This window comes from Pristiophorus japonicus, chromosome 1, assembly GCF_044704955.1.
Source record: "Pristiophorus japonicus isolate sPriJap1 chromosome 1, sPriJap1.hap1, whole genome shotgun sequence".
Lineage (NCBI taxonomy): Eukaryota > Metazoa > Chordata > Chondrichthyes > Pristiophoridae > Pristiophorus > Pristiophorus japonicus.
Window position 1 is genome coordinate 373,573,829 of NC_091977.1, and position 13,343 is coordinate 373,587,171.

The following is a 13,343-nucleotide window of genomic DNA, read 5'->3' on the forward strand; positions in this document are numbered from 1 at the left end:
CTCAGCTGTTTCTGGATATCACGTGGAGTGAATTGAATTGGTTGACGACTGGCACCTGTGATGGTGAGGACCTCAGGAGGCCAAGATGATCCATCCACTCAGCACTTCTAGCTGATGATAGTTGCGAACGCTTCAGCTTTATCTTTTGCACTTACATGCTGAACTCTGACATCGTTGAGGATGGGGATGTTCATGGAACCTCATCCACCCATCAGTTGTTTAATTGTCCACCTCCATTCACAACTGAATGTGGTAGGACTGCAGAGTTTTGATCAGATCTGTTGGTTGTGGGATTGTTTAGCTCTCTCAATAGCATGTTGCATTCTCTGTTGCATGCATGTAGTCCTGTATTATAATGTCACCAAGTTAACACCTCAGTTTTAGGCATGTCAGTGGTGCTCCTGGCATGGTCTTCTGCACTCCTTATTATACCAGGATTGGTCACCTGGCTTGGTGGGAATGGTAGAGTTAGCGATATGCCAGGCCATGCAGTTACAGATTGTGGTGGAATACAATTGTGGCGGAATACAATTGTGGCGTGGGCAGGGACTCAAGGTCATGCATTACAAGACATCTCAAAATTAGAATGAAGTGAGACAGAAATAATGTTTTAGGCCATGTTGTGTGATACTGCAATAATGTTGTGTGATACTGCAATAGCTGATATACATAATCCAAATGAGAATATAAACTGATGTCCAACTCGTAACGAATTTAAATATTGTTCATTAAGAATTACACTCATGTAGAGTCTAGAATACTCAGGAGGGACTAAAATGACATTTGTCTGCTCCCTGCTGCTCTTATTCATCACAATTATTTCAATTTTTGTTTAAAAATGAGGCAATAGGGTGGGAAAGAAATTTGAATGGGCTGCAGGAGGGGTCAAAACTAAAAATCATGGTTTAAAAACTAGTATTAAAACACTCTACCTAAATGCACGCAGCATTCGAAATAAAGTAAAGGAGTTGACGGCACAAATCATTACAAATGGGTATGATTTGGTGGCCATTACAGAAACGTGGTTGCAGGGTGGCCAAGACTGGGAATTAAACATACAGGGGTATCTGACAATTCGGAAAGATAGACAAGAAGGGAAAGGAGATAGGGTAGCTCTGTTAATAAAGGATGATATCAGGGCAGTTGTGAGAGACGATATTGGCTCTAATGGACAAAATGTTGAATCATTGTGGGCGGAGATTAGAGATAGTAAGGGGAAAAAGTCACTGGTGGGCATAGTTTATAGGCCCCCAAATAATAACTTCACGGTGGGGCGGGCAATAATCAAGGGAATAATGGAGGCACGTGAAAAAGAAATGGCAGTAATCATGGGGATTTTAACCTACATATCGATTGGTCAAATCAAATCGCACGGGGTAGCCTGGAGGAGGAATTCATAGAATGCATACAGGATTGCTTCTTAGAACAGTATGTTACAGAACCTACAAGGGAGCAAGCTATCTTAGATCTGGTCCTGTGTAATGAGACAGAAATAATAAATGATCTCCTAGTAAAAGATCCTCTCAGAATGAGTGATCACAGTATGGTTGAATTTGTAATACAGATTGAGGGTGAGGAAGTAGTGTCTCAAATGAGCATACTATGCTTAAACAAAGGGGACTACAGTGGGATGAGGGTAGAGTTGGCTAAAGTAGAATGGAAACACAAACTAAACGGTGGCACAATTGAGGAACAGTGAAGGACTTTTAAGGAGCTCTTTCATAGTGCTCAACAAAAATATATTCCAGTGAAAAAGAAGGGTGGTAAGAGAAGGGATAACCAGCTGTGGATAACCAAGGAAATAAAGGAGAGTATCAAATTAAAAACCAATGCGTATAAGGTGGCCAAGGTTAGTGGGAAAATAGAAGATTGGGAAAATTTTAAACGACAGCAAAGAATGACTAAGTAAGCAATAAAGAAAGGAAAGATACATTACGAAGGTAAACTTGCGCAAAACATAAAAACGGATAGTAAAAGCTTTTACAGATATATAAAACGGAAAAGAGTGACTAAAGTAAATGTTGGTCCCTTAGAAGATGAGAAGGGGGATTTAATAATGAGAAATGTGGAAATGGCTGAGACCTTAAACAATTATTTTGCTTCGGTCTTCACAGTGGAAGACACAAAAACCATGCCAAAAATTGTTGGTCACAGGAATGTGGGAAGGGAGGACCTTGAGACAATCACTATCACTAGGGGGGTAGTGCTGGACAGGTTAATGGGACTCAAGGTAGACAAGTCCCCTGGTCCTGATGAAATGCATCCCAGAGTACTAAAAGAGATGGCGGAAGTTATAGCAGATGCATTTGTTATAATCTACCAAAATTCTCTGGACTCTGGGGAGGTACCAGCGGATTGGAAAGAAGCTAATGTAACGCCTCTGTTTAAAAAAAAAGGGGCAGACAAAAGGCAGGTAACTATAGGCCGGTTAGTTTAACATCTGTAGTGGGGAAAATGCTTGAAACTATCAAGAAAGAAATAGCAGGACATCTAGATAGGAATAGTGCAATCAAGCAGACGCAGCATGGATTCATGAAGGGGAAATCATGTTGAACTAATTTACTGGAATTCTTTGAGGATATAACGAGCATGGTGGATAGAGGTGTACCGATGGATGTGGTGTATTTAGATTTTCAAAAGCCATTCTATAAGGTGCCACACAAAAGGTTACTGCAGAAGATAAAGGTACGCGGAGTCAGAAGAAATGTATTAGCATGGATAGAGAATTGGCTGGCTAACAGAAAGCAGAGAGTCGGGATAAATGGGTCCTTTTCGGGTTGGAAATCGGTGGTTAGTGGTGTGCCATAGGGATCGGTGCTGGGACCACAACTGTTTACAATATACATAGATGACCTGGAAGAGGGGACAGAGTGTAGCGTAACAACATTTGCAGATGACACAAAGATTAGTGGGAAAGCGGATTGTGTAGAGGACACAGAGAGGCTGCAAAGAGATTTAGATAGGTTAAGCGAATGGGCTAAGGTCTGGCAGATGGAATACAATGTTGGAAATTGTGAGGTCATCCACCTTGGGAAAAAAAAAAACAGTGAAAGGGAATATTATTTGAATGGGGAGAAATTACAACATGCTGCGATGCAGAGGGACCTGGGGGTCCTTGTGCATGAATCCCAAAAAGTTAGTTTGCAGGTGCAGCAGGTAATCAGGAAGGCGAATGGAATGTATGCCTTCATTGCAAGAGGGATGGAGTACAAAAGCAGGGAGGTCCTTCTGCAACTGTATTAGGTATTGGTGAGGCCGCACCTGGAGTATTGCGTGCAGTTTTGGTCACCTTACTTAAGGAAGGATATACTAGCTTTGGAGGGGGTACAGAGACGATTCACTAGGCTGATTCTGGAGATGAGGGGGTTACCTTATGATGATAGATTGAGTAGACTGGGTCTTTACTCGTTGGAGTTCAGAAGGATGAGGGTGATCTTATAGAAACATTTAAAATAATGAAAGGGATAGACAAGATAGAGGCGGAGAGGTTGTTTCCACTGGTCGGGGAGAATAGAACTAGGGGGCACAGCCTCAAAATACGGCGGAGCCAATTTAAAACCGAGTTGAGAAGGAATTTCTTCTCCCAGAGGGTTGTGAATCTGTGGAATTCTCTGCCCAAGGAAGCAGTTGAGGCTAGCTCATTGAATGTATTCAAGTCACAGAGATAGATAGATTTTTAACCAATAAGGAAATTAAGGGTTATGGGGAGCAGGCGGGGAAGTGGAGCTGAGTCCACGGCCAGATCAGCCATGATCTTGTTGAATGGCGGAGCAGGCTCGAGGGCTAGATGGCCTACTCCTGTTCCATGTTCTTATGTTCTTGTGCCTTAAGGCAATGACCCATTAATGAATAGCCAGACAAAGGTTTAAAAATTTACAGCACTGGATACATGAATCAACAGTACACTAACAGGCAATTTCTGCCAGATAAAGTTTATGTACAACATTTTTTAATTCAATTATTTGGAACAAGACTTCCTTGAAAAGGTCAACTATAGTCTGATCTTCAAACTCTGCAGCAACTGCACAGATCATTATCTGATTTCTATTAAACACTCTAAAGTATCAACCATACAAATGACTTTGAGTCCTTTGTAGTTTCCAACAATGGGAATGAATAAATAAGCACACACATACACAACTTCATTTGAAGGTATTAACACAAGCACCCCTCTCACCTCTCCCACTGCTTCACATTAAAAAAGATAAATGATGTACTGTTAAAAACAGAAGAAGTGCTTTTAACCTCACAGCACCATATACCAAGGCTGCTTAAAAATGGTAGACCATGGTTTATGTTCAAATTAGAAAATCATCAAATCCTTGCAGAGTGCAATACCAGATCATCCTCCCCTGGTGGCTACAGAGATGGTGCATACATTGACTTTGATTTACCACAATTTACAAAGTTACTCAAAGGAAGCATGGCTTTGAAACTTACCAAACTAGAAATATGTTAATTGGAAAGACATTAACCTAATAAAGGAATGGTACTGGCCCTCCAGACAGACACATGTATGAGGAGAAGCCAATCAGGAACAGCCCTGGCACCTAAACCCAATCCTGAGGCTTTCTGAGAAACTATGGCCTTAAGAGGTATAAAAACCCAAGCTAAAGATTGCTGGGTCTCTTCTTCCTCTCTCTTCTCCTTAGCACATGGCAAAGCAGGAACCTCCCTCCACAGCAGAAGTAACGACAAACGCCATGTTCTTGTGCTTTGCCAGAAGGAAGTAAAGTATAACTTTTTATTGTAACATCATTGTATCTGTTGTAACTAAATAGATCTGCAGGATAGCTGAGGACTGCTGTTTCTCTGATAGATGTGCATGTGTGTGTGTTTAATAAACTATTCCAAATTGTTTTAAAAGAATCGGACTTGCTGTCAATTTAATGCCAGTGATTTAGAAATCTTACATTGGTGAGACCACACCCATATTTAAGACTGAGATCGATAGATTTTTGGATACTAAGGGAACAAAGGATATGGGGATAGTTCAGGAAGGTTGAGTTGACCAGAAGATCAGCTATGATCTTATTGAATGGCGGAGCAGGCTCGAAGGGCCAAATGGCCAATTTTTGCTCCTATTTCCTTTGTTCTTATGTTCGAAGCGTGCCTCTGAAAGGAAGATGTGGGAAAAATGTGATCAAGCAATTGTAAAATATGGGAGGGGATGGTATATACAAGTAGGAATTTTGAGGAAAAAAAATTAAGGACCATGCCCATCTCCAAGCACTCTGCCTCAACAAAGGCTCCTCAAAAAGTAAACTCTTAAAATAAATCATAAACAAAGCATCATAGAATCTTACAGCACAGAAAGGCAATATTCAGGCCATCATGCCTGTGCCAGCTCTTTGAAAAAGCTACCCAATTTGTTCCATTTTCCATTGCTCTTTCCTCATAGCCCTGTATTTTTTTCCTCATCACAAAAAATGCAATTGAATCGGCTTCCACCATCCTTTCAGGTAGTGCATTCCAGATCATAACTCGCTCTGTAAAAAAAAAAATCTTCATTGCCCCTCTGGTTCTTTTGGCAATTATCTTAAATCTCCTCTTAACCTTTGCTGCTCTAAGGAGAACAATCCCAGCTTGTCTAGTCTCCACATAACTGATGTCCCTCATCACTGGTACCATCCATGGACCCACTCCAAGGCCTTAAAAAGTGTGGCGCACAGAATTGGACATAACGCTATAGCTGTGGCCTAATCATTTTTAAAGGGTTAGCATAACTTCCTTGCTTTTATATTCAATGCCTGTATTTATAAATCCAAGAATCCACTATGCTTTATTAACTTATTCTTTGCATGTGTGAATCCCCACATCTTGGTTACTGCACACCCTTTAAAATGGTACCATTTTGTTTAGATTTTCTCTCCTCATTCTTAGTTCTAATACAATCTCTGCGAGAAAGGCGGGGAGGGAGGAGTGAAAGTCATCTCTAAAGTTTTAGTTGCAACTTTCCAGCAGCGCTGGTAACAAGGGAGGAAGATTGGAGGGCAGCAATAAAGGGGAGATGAGTGACTTAACCTTTCATGCAAGTCGAGTTCTAAATGAATTAGTAACCAATTAAAACAAAAATATTTATTGTTTTCAGACTTCATTGGAAACAATCAGTGTTGCTTGACTTTGACACTTAATATAATTTGTTAAAAACTGAAAAGGATTGAGTCACCTTTCAAATGGAAAGACTTTGAACGGTAGAGAAAAAAAAACTTTTGCAGCATAAAGCATAAAATAATTAAATTTGTTGAAGCAACGGCCCTGAATTTGCAGTCGGAGGCTTCCCGTGGGGAAATGCCTCCGATCTGCAAATAAAATGCCCATGTACCTGGTGGTCTGGGAGGTACGGAAATTCACAGCCCTGGGCCTCTCCGGGTATCTGCGGGTAGAGGCCCACATATCTCAGAGGTGCAGGCGGTTTGCAAGCGCCCCTGGGATCATGTAGGCTGGCCCAATCAATAAAAGAAGGGAATCCCCATTCATTAATGGGAATACCCAAAAAAACACACCTGCACTTCAAATAAATAAAAAAACATTACATATTTAAAAATTAACTAAAATGCCATTTCATTCAATATTTAAAGCCACATTTTAATTTCAAATGTTTTGAAGGGGCTAAAAATAAACTTACCTTATTGGAGAGATTTTTTAATGTATAAATGATTGAAAAAATTATTTTACAACTTTTACACTGGTAAAAGCAAGCCTTATGCCTGCTTTTACCAGGCATAAGAATTTCACGGACATTTGCTGGGCAGAAGTTGGGCAAATCGCCCAACTCACCGGCCACAGATGCCCTTTTCCTGGGGGATGCTTTGGATCCGTCAAGAAAATTCTTGACAGATTGTAAGTTCCGGGTTTTCGTGCATGCGCATTCTATGCAAAAACCTGGAACTTGGTGCATGTACATCTCGTACGCACCCGTAGGGGCAGCAAATTATGGGCCATTGAATTCTTTCCCAGTTCAAAAGGCACTCTTAATTTGACTTTCAAATCACTAAAAAAAAAAGCTTAATTGCATTTAGTGCAGACTTTTGAGTTGAAATTGTGCTAAAGCGATGTTAGTAATGAACAGGTTTTATTGGTCACCAAATTGTGGGTAGGAGATAGAGGAGCAGATTTTCAAATAACTAACTGGGAGGTGCAAGACCTAGAGTAGTGATAATAGGAGACTTTAACTATCCCAATATTGGGCCCAATTTTGGCCAACCCGTTTTTTTGGCGCACTGACCCTTTATGCGCCGACTTTGTGCGCTGGAAAGGGCGCCAAAAAACGTACTTAGTATTCTGGCCCCTCTGCAAAGTGTCCCGGGTCCTGGTGCGGCGTCCATGGTGGAGTGGGGTGGCGGAGCTACAGCTCTGCGCTGAAAACACTGCCGGCAGCTGTCGCATGTGCAGTGAAGTCTGCGCGCATGCTCCTTGCCCTCCCAGCGTGTCCTGCAAGCTGTCAGCAGGATCCGATGTTCGCCGCCCCTAGCCGTGGCCGAATGGTCGCCCGTGTCTGAGTGCAGCCCAGGCTGCCAGAACCCTACCCGAGATGCCGCCGAGCGCAGCCGTTCCTCTCCCTCACCCCCTCCCGATTCCGTCCCGATCCCAGCCTTTCCTCTCCCTCCCTCCCTTCCCCCCTTCCCCCCCAGCCTCCCGATGCGTCCTTGCCGGCCGCCCCTATCCCACGCCGAATGGCCTCCCATACAGGCCGGCCTAAGGTAGGGTTTACTTCAAATTTTTATCGTTAATCAATTGTTTACCTGAGTTCTTTATTTTTATTTAGTTATTTTAACTTTTATTTGGAATGTTTGCTGCATGGGGCTTGGGTGCAGGTCCTTACTTAATTACCTGCGCCGATTTCTTAACTGCCCGCAACGTTTTTCAGAGCTGGCCACATACGCATGACCAAAGTGTAAGTGTTAGCTGGCCAAAGTGGCATAAATGGCCAAAACTGGCCTAAGTGTCTGGGAACACCCCCCCTTTGGAGAAAAAAAAACGGAACTAAAAAAAATTGTACCTAACTAAGTTACTCTAGAGCAAGTTTATTGGGGAAAATGTTTTTTTTTAAACTTACGTCAGAAAAACCAACTTACTCCAAAAAAATTGATGCAAGTCATGGCCAAAATTGGGCTCAATGAATGGGGCAGTAATTGTATTAAGGGCAGAGAGGGGGTGGAATTTCTGAAATGCGTTCAGGAGAATATTCTTGATCAGTAGGTTTCCTGCCCAACAAGGAAGGAGGCATTACTGGATCTCGTCCTGGGGAATGAAGTGAGTCATGTGGAGAATGTCACAGTTGGAGAGCTTCCAAGGAATAGTCATCATGGTATTATAAGGTTTAGATTAGTTATGGAGCAGAACAAGGAGCAAGCTAGAGTAAAAATGCTTAACTGGAGGAGGGCCAATTTCAGCAAATTGAGGAGGGATTTGGCCCAGGTAAACTGGAGTCAAAGACTGGCAAGCAGAAATGTAATGGAGCAATGGGTGGCCTTTAAAGAGCAGATGGTTCAGATACAGTCTAGTTATATTCCTACAGGGGGGAAAGGGAGGGCAACCAAACCCGGAGCTCCCTGGATGATGAAGGGGTTTGAAAATAGGACGAAGCAGAAAAAGGGGGCATATGAAAGATGTCAGGTTGATAATACAAGGGAAAATCAGACTGCATATAAAAAGTACAGAGGAGAAGAAGTGAAAAAGGAAATAAGGCGACAAAGAGAAACTAGGAGAATAGATCGGCAGCTAACAAAAGGGAATCCAAAAGGTCTTCTATAGACAGTATGTTAGCAGCAAAAGGTGTTGTCAAAGGAGCGGTGTGACAAATTAGGGACCAAAATGGAGAACTATTAGTGGAGGCAGATGGCCTGCCTGAGGTACTATACGAGAATTTTGCATTAGTGTCTACCAAGGAAGAGGACTTTGCCAAAGCTATGGTAAACAAGGAAGTTGCTAGGATACTGAAGGAGATAAAAATAGATAAAGAGGAGGTACTGGAAAGGCTGGTGGTAATTAAAGTGGATAAGTCACCTGGTCCAGATAGGATGCATCCTACGTTGCTGAGGGAAGTAAGAGTAGAAATTGCAGAGGTGCTGACCACAATCTTTCAATCTGCCTTAGATACAGGGGTTGTGCTAATGGACTAGAGGATTGCAAATGTTGCATCCTTGTTCAAAAAAAAGAGAAGGATAAACCTGGCAATTACAGGACAGTCAGTTTAACATCTGGTGGGGAAGCTTTTAGAAACAATAATCTGGGAGAAAATTGCCACTTGGACAAGCATGGACTAATAAAGCAGAGCCAGCACGGATTTGTTAAGGGCTAATCGTGTTTGACTTAACTGGATTGCGTTTTTTGATGAAGTAACAGAGGGTGGATGAGCACAGTGAAGTTGATGTTCCGTATATGGACTTTCAAAAGGCATTTGATAAAGTATTGCATTTTGGCATATTAGCAAGATCAAAGCCCATGGGATAAAAGGGTCAGTAGCAGCAATTTTTGAATACAAGATTGGCTCAGGGATAAAAAACAGAGAGTTATGTGAGGGAGGTGTATAATGGTGTTCCCAAGGTTCAGACCACATCTGTTTTTGATATAAATTAATGACTTGGATTTAAGCACAATTTTAAAATTTGCAGATGACACAAAATTTGGAAGTTTAGTAAACAGTGACGAAGATAGCAATAGACTTCAAGAGGACAGACAGACTGGCGGACATATAGCAGATGAAATGCAATGCAGATTGGAACACAAGAACAGAAGTAGGCCATTTAGTCCATCGAGTCTGTTCCTCCATTCAAAGATTTGTGCACAAACACCCAGGGGTCTCCATTCTTGCCCCCTTTAAAATTGTATCATTTAGCATGTATTGTCACTCCTCATTCATCCTACTAAAATGTATTACCTCACACTTCTGTTATTATTGGCCTTGGAGAGAGTGCAGTGTAGGTTTACCAGAATGATACCTGGACTTCAAGGGTTAAATTACAAGGTGAGATTACACGAATTAAGGTTGTATTCCCGAGCATTTAGAAGGTTAAGGGCAGATTTGATCCAGGTTTTCAAGATATTAAGGGGCACAGACAGGGTGGAAAGAAACTATATCCGTTGGTTGCGGAGTCTAGGACTAAGAGGCATAGTCTATAAATTAGAGCCAGACTTTTCAGGTGTGAAATTAGAAAACACTTCTCACACAAAGGGGGTAGAAGTTTGGAACAATTTCTGCAAACGGCTGATCTGTGACCCAACTTCATATACCCGCATTTGGCTCATATCCCTTAATACCTTTGGTTAACAAAAATCTATCAAACTCAGATTTAAGATTATTAATCTAGCATCAACTGCCGTTTGCAGAAATTGTTCCAAACTTCTACCCCCTTTGTGTGTAGAAGTGTTTTCTAATTTCACACCTGAAAAGTCTGGCTCTAATTTATAGACTATGCCTCTTAGTCCTAGACTCCGCAACCAGCGGATATAGTTTCTTTCCACCCTATCTGTGCCCCTTAATATCTTGAAAACCTGGATCAAATCAGCCCTTAACCTTCTAAATGCTAGGGAATACAACCTTAATTTGTGTAATCTCTCCTTGTCATTTAACCCTTGAAGTCCAGGTATCATTCTGGAAAACACTTCTACACACAAAGGGGGTAGAAGTTTGGAACAATTTCTGCAAACGGCAGTTGATGCTAGATTAATAATCTTAAATCTGAGTTTGATAGATTTTTGTTAACCAAAGGTATTAAGGGATATGAGCCAAATGCGGGTATATGAAGTTGAGTCACAGAACAGCCGTTTGCAGAAATAGTTTCAAACTTCTACCCCCTTTGTGTGCAGAAGTGTTTTCTAATTTCACACCTGAAAAGTCTGGCTCTAATTTATAGACTCCCTCCAAGGCCAATAATAACAGAAGTGTGAGGTAATACATTTTGGTAGGAAGAATGAGGAGAGACAATACATGCTAAATGATACAATTTTAAAGGGGGTGCAAGAACGGAGACCCTTGGGGGTGTTTGTGCACAAACCTTTGAAGGTGGCATGACAGGTTAACAAAGCAGTTAATAAAACATATGGGATCCTGGGCTTTATAAATAGAGGCAGAGGAGACAAAAGCCAACAAGTTATGCTAAACCTATATAAAACACTAGTTCGGCCCCAGCTGTAGTATTGGCCCGGAAATTGCGGCCTCTCCGGGTGTGTATGATGTGCATGCGCCGAGAACCGGCTTTTGCGATCTGTCAAAATTTCTTGACAGATCGCATGCATCCATGGGAGAAAGACATTCGCGGGCGGAGATTTGGGCTATTTGCCTAACCCTTACCCATCGAGTGTCCTTTGAACACTTACGCCTGGTAAAAGCAGGCATATAGCCTACTTTTACCAGCGCAACAATTTTAAAACATAGAAAAAGTAAATGTTACTACTTATTTTTATATTAAAATCTCTGTCTATGAAGGTAAGTTTATTTTTAACACTACTAAAACATTTATTATATTTTAATGCAATTTCTAATAATATAAAAACATGGTGTTTTTTTAAAATTTATCTTTGTGTTTTATTTGATTTTAGGGATATTCTGATTGATAGTAATGGGAGCTCGGAGCTCCCATTACTATGAATGAGAATACAACATTGTGATTGGTGGTCCAGGCCCATGTGATCCCAGGATACACAAACGCCCCGGAAGACATGTTCCCGTACGCTGGACTGCGAAACTAGGTCTCAGAGCGCAATCCTTCATTCCTCTGGGACCACCAAGTATTTTCATTAAAAGAATTTTGGTCGGAGGCGTTCGCCCGCAGGAAGCCTCCAACTGCAATTTTCCCCCCATTGTGTCCAATTCTGGGCACCACTCTTTAGGAAGGACGTAAACGTTTTGGAGAGTGCGCAGAAGATTTCAGGGATGAGAGATTACAATTACGTGGATAGACTAGAGAAGTTAGGGTTGTTCTCCTTGGAACAGAGAAGGCCAACATTAGATTTGATAGAAGTGTTTAAAATCATGAAGGGTTTAGATAGAGTAAATAAAGAGAAACTGTTCTCAATGGCTAAAGGGTCCATAACCAGAGGGCACAGATTTAAGGTGATTGTCAAAATAACTAGCATTTAAAAACAGTGCGGGAACCCAGCGGCAGAGGCATTGCATCAGAACATAGCAGGAGAGCAGAGCAGTTAAACACAGGGCACAGGAACCCAGCGACAGTGCAGCAGAGCACTTAACAGAAGCAACATTTGAAAGAGTGATGCCAGAGTAAAAAAAGTGACATTGGCACAAGTGTTTTTTTTATGTTTTAATTTTATTTCTGCTAAGTTAGTTCTTAGTCGCTGGAGAAATATCATCAACGATGCCTTCGCAAGATCCTACAAATCCCCTGGGAGGACAGAAGCACCAACATTAGAGTCCTCGACCAGGCCAACATCCCCAGCATTGAAGCACTGACCGCACTTGATCAGCTCCGCTGGGCAGGCCACATAGTTCACATGCCAGACACGAGACTCCCAAAGCAAGCGCTCTACTCGGAACTCTTTCATGGCAAACAGAGCCAAGGGTGGAGAGAGGAAACGTTACAAGGACACTCTCAAAGCCTCCCTGATAAAGTGCGGCATCCCCACCGACACCTGGGAGTCCCTGGCCAAAGACTGCCCTGAGTGGAGGAAGTGCATCCGGGAGGGCGCTGAGCGCCTCGAGTCTCATCGCCGAGTGCATGCAGTAAACAAGCGCAGGCAGCAGAAGGAACACGCGATAAACCTGTCCCACCCTCCCTTACCCTCAACGATCATTTGTCCCACCTGTGGCAGGGACTGGGGTTCTCGTATTGGACTGTTCAGCCACCAAAAGACTCATTCTAAGAGTGGAAGCAAGTCTTCCTCGATTCCGAGGCACTGCCTATTATGATGATGATGATGAAATAGAGGCATGGCAGGGCAGCTCAGTCCCGTGGAATGCACATCATGTGCCATGTGGCCTGGCCGCCCACATGTGCAGAAAGTGTTGCCAGCTCTAGCTCCATGTTTCGGAGCTTGAATGACGCTGGAGTCGCTGAAGTGCATCTGTGAGGCTGAGAACTTCTTGGATAGCACGTTTCTAGAGGTGGTCACCCCGTAGCTCAAGAGTGTGCAGGCAGAGAGGGAATGGGTGACCGCCAGACAGAAGAGGAGGATCAGGAAGGTAATGCAGGAGTCCCGAGTGCATCTCGTTCTCCAACCAGTATTCGGTTCCGAGTACTGGTGGGGATAATGGTTCCTCTGGGGAGTGCAGCCAGAGCCGAGTTCATGGCACTATGGGTGGCTCAGCTGCACAGGGAGGGGGAGGAAGGAGAGTGGAAGAGCAATAATTGTAGGGGATTCAATAGTTAGAAACACCTGTC